Source organism: Tasmannia lanceolata, unplaced genomic scaffold, assembly GCF_043159265.1.
Source record: "Tasmannia lanceolata isolate RefF3 unplaced genomic scaffold, GAP_Taslan_0.1 ptg000018l, whole genome shotgun sequence".
In the NCBI taxonomy this organism is placed as follows: Eukaryota; Viridiplantae; Streptophyta; class Magnoliopsida; order Canellales; family Winteraceae; genus Tasmannia; species Tasmannia lanceolata.
This window is the reverse complement of record NW_027518695.1, coordinates 61,464,966-61,471,320: the sequence shown is the minus strand read 5'-3', so window position 1 is coordinate 61,471,320 and position 6,355 is coordinate 61,464,966.

The window sequence follows — 6,355 nt, the reverse complement described above, 5'->3', positions numbered from 1 at the left end:
CTTGTTCCTAATCGTTAATTCATCATTTTCATCTTCATTTTCCCCATTTCTAGTAGACAGACCCTACTTTAAGCCATTTCTCGGGCTCCGATCTTCTTCTCTGTTCGTCTTTTCCGTTATCTTCTCCGACGGGATTCCGGTCGGAATCTGGCTAAACTCCGGTCGATTTTTCTTTTGCTATCTTCTTCTTTGTTTTTCTGTAGAGACCTTAGGTTTTTCACTGTGTGTTTGTGTTAAACCTTAAGCTTGAGTTCAAGACCTTGGATCTATTCCTCAAAATCTTAGATCTATTCTTCTAAACATTAGATCCCGTAAGAAAATCCTGCATCTTAGCCATAGGTCCTTAAATTCGATTTTTTCAAGAAGTTCTTGATTCAGACAAGTGGCTTGGACATCATTATTTCATTGAGTATTTCACTTGATTCAAGAAAAGAAGAAAAAAGAGAGGTTAGATCTATTCAAAATACAAAGAATTTGCTTCATCAGGTAGTCTTCTTTACTCTCGAAGTTTATTTTATCTTTAAGACTTGAATTTTGTGGCTTTAGTTAATAGTGATAGTAGTTTAGAATTTTGTTGTTGTTTTATCCTGAACTTGTGATTCGTGAAATAGCTGTAAATTTTAGTTTTGAATAATAAAAATCATGAGATTTATATGATCTGAAATTGAGTCTTGTGAAAATTAGGAGATCTGTTTTTTTTTTATATATCCCAAGAATTATAGTTATAATTGTTTTTATTTCAATACGTACTCAGATGATCATTTTCTTTATTTTCTCATTCATATTTTATATATATATATATATATTATGCTAGAGAGAATAATGTAAGTTCTATGATTTTCATTTGTGGCTATTACTAGTTGTTAAGGTTCCTTTACCTCATTAGGTCATTTCATTTTATTTTATATTTATTTGAAATTCCGACTACTTATTTTTAAATCTGGATTTCCTTTTGTCTGTTCTGGAATTCAGAACCCAACACTATTTTGACTTTTGTAGCTTTCATTCTGCGTGGAAACCTTAGTGACTATAATTGGTTTATAACTGCTATTCTTATCAATTTTGTATTCTCTAGTTGTAATTTAACGGCATATCATCTTGAAACCTGGATATCCTGTCGTCTTCTTTAAGTTCCTGTGTTTCTTGATGTTTATGGGATATTGTATGCATTTGAAAAGCATATTGATATGATTTACCTGTTCCTTTTGGGTTTGTGTTTTGATGTTGTGAAGTTCTTTCACTCAAACATTTGAAAAGTATAGAGATTTCCATATTTAGGAACAACTAGGCAAGTTCATTTTTTTTTACATTACTCTTTTTAACGATTGGATCAAGTTGAAATTTATATCCATAGTCTTACTTCAATATTTGATGTTGTAGGAGCATTTAAATGATTTTAAGATAAGATTTGGTCTCATTGGGTTTTGGCTCCTTTAGCCTTTGCAGTTTAATTAGTTGATATCTAAAATCAATTTGGATTTGCAATAGTTGCATTGTTTTTTTTATTATTCGGAGAGGAATAGATTCAGATTTGAAGTCTCACTGTTCATTTTAATATTAAGACAATGGAAACCTGTTGACTTGCCCTTTCCTGTTATAAACATGATCAGTTATCAGGCATTTTTTGAGCTGTTGAAATTGCCTAATTTGCTCAGGACTAAGGTCTGATATGTACTCATTAATTTTTATATTTTGGACCATTGTATTGTGTCTAGAACAGAATATAACTGGGTGAGAAATTCCTTTATGTTTAGACCTTCTATTCATTCTTCATTTCAGCCCTCATTCCCTTGGAGTACAAACAGCCCCACACCATTTTTAATATGTACAAACCTCACCTCTTTTAATTTATACTTTGTATAGATTAGAAATATCATTAGAAAAATTTGTGTAAAATATTGAGAATTTATTACTTTTCTTTTATCTTAAGTTTTGAGTTAGATTCTGAAGATAAATGGATTGTTCAGGTGAGATTATCTCAAAGCTTATTATATTCATTCATTTTTATTTAAATAAATTGTTTAATAGGAAGAAAGAGATCAGATGACTACTCTATTCGATATTATCGACATGAGTATTGTCTGATTTCAAGGCGGGATATAGGAATATTATTATGTGTATATGATATCAGATGATTACTTTAGCATCATCTGATTTCATCCCCATATTGGGGTGGTGTTTGTGGTTGGGCATAGAAGTGTTTGATATTGTTTTCTTTTACTTTATTAGGCTATCCAGCGGCTGGTCTGGACTAATTAATGTTGTTTATCATTTTATGATTGCTATAGATTGTGTATTTTTTTTATTTATTGAAAATTCTTCTTTGCTTAGCACTTGATTTATTTTTATAAGAATAGAATGGAATTTGCGATTATCTGGTAGCCTTTTCTTCTCTCTTTGATAGACTAACACAGTCTTATAGATTTCTGTTAATTTCTTTAGATATTGGAATCCCCTCTCATTGCAAGGGCTATGAAGGAGTCATCCCGAGCCCATTATTTTAGAAGACTTGCATAGTCCTAGTAGTGTTTTCCCTTCTAATCTTTTCTTCATTTTATGAGACTGTTTAAGTCTTTCAGGTTTCTTTCCTTTGTCATTTCAAGCCCATCTCTAGGGGGACTTGCACAGTCCAAATAGCATTCTATTTTCTCAAAAGACTTGCCTAGTCTTTTAGATCCAAATCTTTGGAGACAGGCATTGTCTCATTAATGAATCAACCTGAGTCAACCCCTAGGGGACTACCTCTAGTCTCACAGGTCTTAAACCCTCTTCTAGTCGAAGACCAACTTGGTCTGTCAGTTATCTCATTTTCTTATCATTGTTTGGGCAATGATAAGGTTACTTGGAGGCCATCCTTGTGCTTAGGAGACTTGCCCAGTCTTGCTAGCATTTTTCTCTATCCTACCTCTGTGTCTAAGAGACTTACCCAGTCTCATTCTCTTGCTAAACCTCCTCTTTGTGCGTCGTTTGGTTTTGGGAGAACACCTTACTCGGCTTGGCAACATACCCCTACCCTTATGGGTATTGGGTTGCACATTTGTTGCACCCTAGGGCTAGGTAGCTGTCCGGCCCGGCTGGGTGTTTTACCTTTACCAAATATGTACAAGGTCTCTTTTTCCTTATTACTTGTGAGCTTTATCTTAGTTTGATAGTCCACTAGCATAGGAATCCGTCCTTAGTCTAGAGAGTCAGTCCTCTTATTCAGGAATCAAATTCTATCATCATAGGGGTTAGGATTTTATCCAACCCTTCATCAGATCATGTTTTTCTATCCGCTCTTGCAAGGTATAGGATGCTGTCCAACCCTTGCAGGGTCGTGTTTCTGTTCATTCCCCCGCAAAGCATAGGATGCTGTCCAACCTTTGCGGGATATCAGGAGTCTGTCCTCCCCTTATGATGATAGGATTCAGTCCTCTCGTGTCAAAAACATCAAAAACATCTAAAAAACCAAAAATCTCAAAAATCTTGAGTCATTAGGAGAGTAGTTAGGTATTCTGTTCCGAACTACGTTGGCTTGATCCCTTCCCATAGGGTACGTAATGCAGCTTGGGATCCACATCCCAAGTCCAGCCAAACTTTTAAAAATAAACATTTTAAACCTTCTAAAAATACAAAATTCTTCAAAACCTTTTCAAAAAGATCTTCCCATAGAGTTAGGAGTCTGTCCTGATTTGTATTGATATGGTGTGTCCTGTCGTGTGAGTGTCCCTAGAGTTAGGAGGCCTCGAGTCGATCGGTTAGACATTTAGTCGAACCGATGGCTAGACTAGGAAGCATATAGTCAGCCCATGGTTTTCTTTAGGATGCACAGCCTAGTTACACATAGGATGTAGGGCCCACCTGCATTAGCTTAAGGCTAATCAACTTGCATTAGTTAGGGTATATAGAGAGTCCTAAAAATTACAATTCACATGAACTTAAGTAATCGTACAAAAAAGCTTTAAAAATCAGTCGAGTCTAGTGGATTGAGTCTAGGATAGCGGTTTTAGATGGTTAAGCGTAGTAGTTTAGAATAGGTCATCGAACTACGTTGACTCCGATTCTTCCCGAGGCCGGGATACGTAGAGCAGCTGGGATGGACGGCCATCTTGGTCCGAGTCAGGTCACATTAGAGTTAGGACTCAATTTGTCCAGTCATGTTTAGAATTGAATTGTGTTTTGTGTTTTGCTGTGTTTTCTTACTTTCATGTACAGATCATATACCTTTAGCTGTAGCATGCATGTGTTTGCACACCAGAACTCAGACACCAATTAGGTATGACACTCATAACCTAGTTATTCTTAGGCGACACTTCTTTCATTTTGTTTTTATGTGACTTATTTCATTTCTTTTATGTGTGATTATTATTCATTTCCGAGACATGCATGATTAGATAGACGTCTTCTCGGAGATATTGATTCTCATTTCATATGACTTTTGCCCAAAACTCTTCAAAATCATTAAATAAATGGCATAAGAGACCAGGTGCTTGCACTTGGGCGGATGAGGTGCTCTTCAGACCTTCCGAATTCGTAACCAGGCACGAACCCTCTTTTATATCTCTGGTTATCCGTTGCAACAGAGCATAGTATGGGATCCTTGGCCCACTTCCTTGGATGGCGACTCTTCTTTGTTTAAGGTATGCCTCGAATCTGGGCTAGTCCCTGGATCGAGAGGTATCTCACCTTTGTATCGCCACTCATACTGTGAGAGGCATTCTTCTTTCGAGAGTTCCTTGGTAGAGCTCTCCATTCATGTGGATGATCCATAGAGACTGTTAGCGTGTGGGGCTCGTCCCTCACCGCTGCCTCTCTCTCGGATCGGGGTCCACAGGCTGACGACTCTGCTGGGGACTTCTTGGAACATTGCCTAACTCTGTTAAAATGCCATTTGTTACTAATTTTGAAGAATTTTGGGCTAAAATCATTATAAATGGGAATTTAATCGCTTAGAATCCAGGGGCACCAAATAGGTGTTTAAAACAAGGGATTCACACACTGCACAGCATGCATCATTTTGCTTTTTATTTTTCTTTTATTGATTTTATTATTATTGGCTCCACGGGATAGATATAATGCGTGCCTCATGGGATATCACTATCCAGATGGTGCTGTTGTATCTATTACCAAGCTATGCGCCAGTGCTGCAGTCGTAAACACTCGGTGTACTTGTGTTTACAGCAGCCGGTGAGCAATGAAGCATACTGTATATAACACTCGATGTACTTGTGTTATATACTTAAAGTATGGATCATATGCATAGTACCCGATATATTGAGTCCGGAGCTCTACTTTCATTTTTACATATATTATGTACATGGATATATTTGTTGATTTAGTAAAACCCAATTAGGATCTGCATGTGCTTATATATATATTGCATTCATATAAGGACGAACATGTGTTGCTTACACATGTTGAAGCCTAGATTTAGGAGCCTTGTCCTATCCATAGATTATTGTAGCTCACCTTATGTGGCTACAGATGCAGTCCTAGTACACTCACATGTCTGTTTTGAGTCAAGACTTCATTGACTCCTCTAGATTAGACTAGGGTTGGTGCCTCTGGTTAGGATATATATATGTATATATATCTATCTATTGATTATTAGATTAGGGCCTTCTTATTCAGTGGATTTTCTTATCTAATTCGATCAATCCTATCGATCCATCTTCAAGATTTAGACCCGGCCTATGACCTACTTCTGTCATTTTGTGGCCGTGGTCTTCTTTCTGATCTACTGATCATCTTTGATCATGGATGAAAAATTCAGTATTGCCTATTATATCCTTCTCCTATGATTGATTCTGATCTGATCATATTCCACTTGTTTGATTGCGAGTTTATCTTGCTGACATTCATTCGAGTGTGTGTTCTTGCTGAGAGCCTTACTTTATCTTAACCCATTTGGCATACCCTTTGTGATTATCACTTTTAGACCCTCCCTATGTAGCTGTTATGCTGCCGAATTTTCTCCAAATACCTTGGGTTTGGTCAGTATCCTTTTAGACTTGTTGACAAACTCTATGTGCTGATCTTACCATATCTCTTTGCATAGATGTTATGCTGTCGGATTTTATCCATGAGAGGATGTATTCGTATCATCTTTTGTCTCAACTTGCATATGAGATTTTTCATTTGATTACCCTATATTGAACTCTAATGTTTGTCAATTCCATGGCGGGAGTCTGATCTTGTTGACTTCACTCATTTGCAGTACCTATTTCTATTCAACCCTCACCTGTTCTACGCGGTTCTTACAAAATGGCTGAATCTGCGGGAACACAAATGGAGATAATGGACATGATGAAGACTCTCGTCCTGCAGGTAGCAAATATGAAAGAAGAGTTGACCCGTTTGAAGGCTCAAGAAAAGG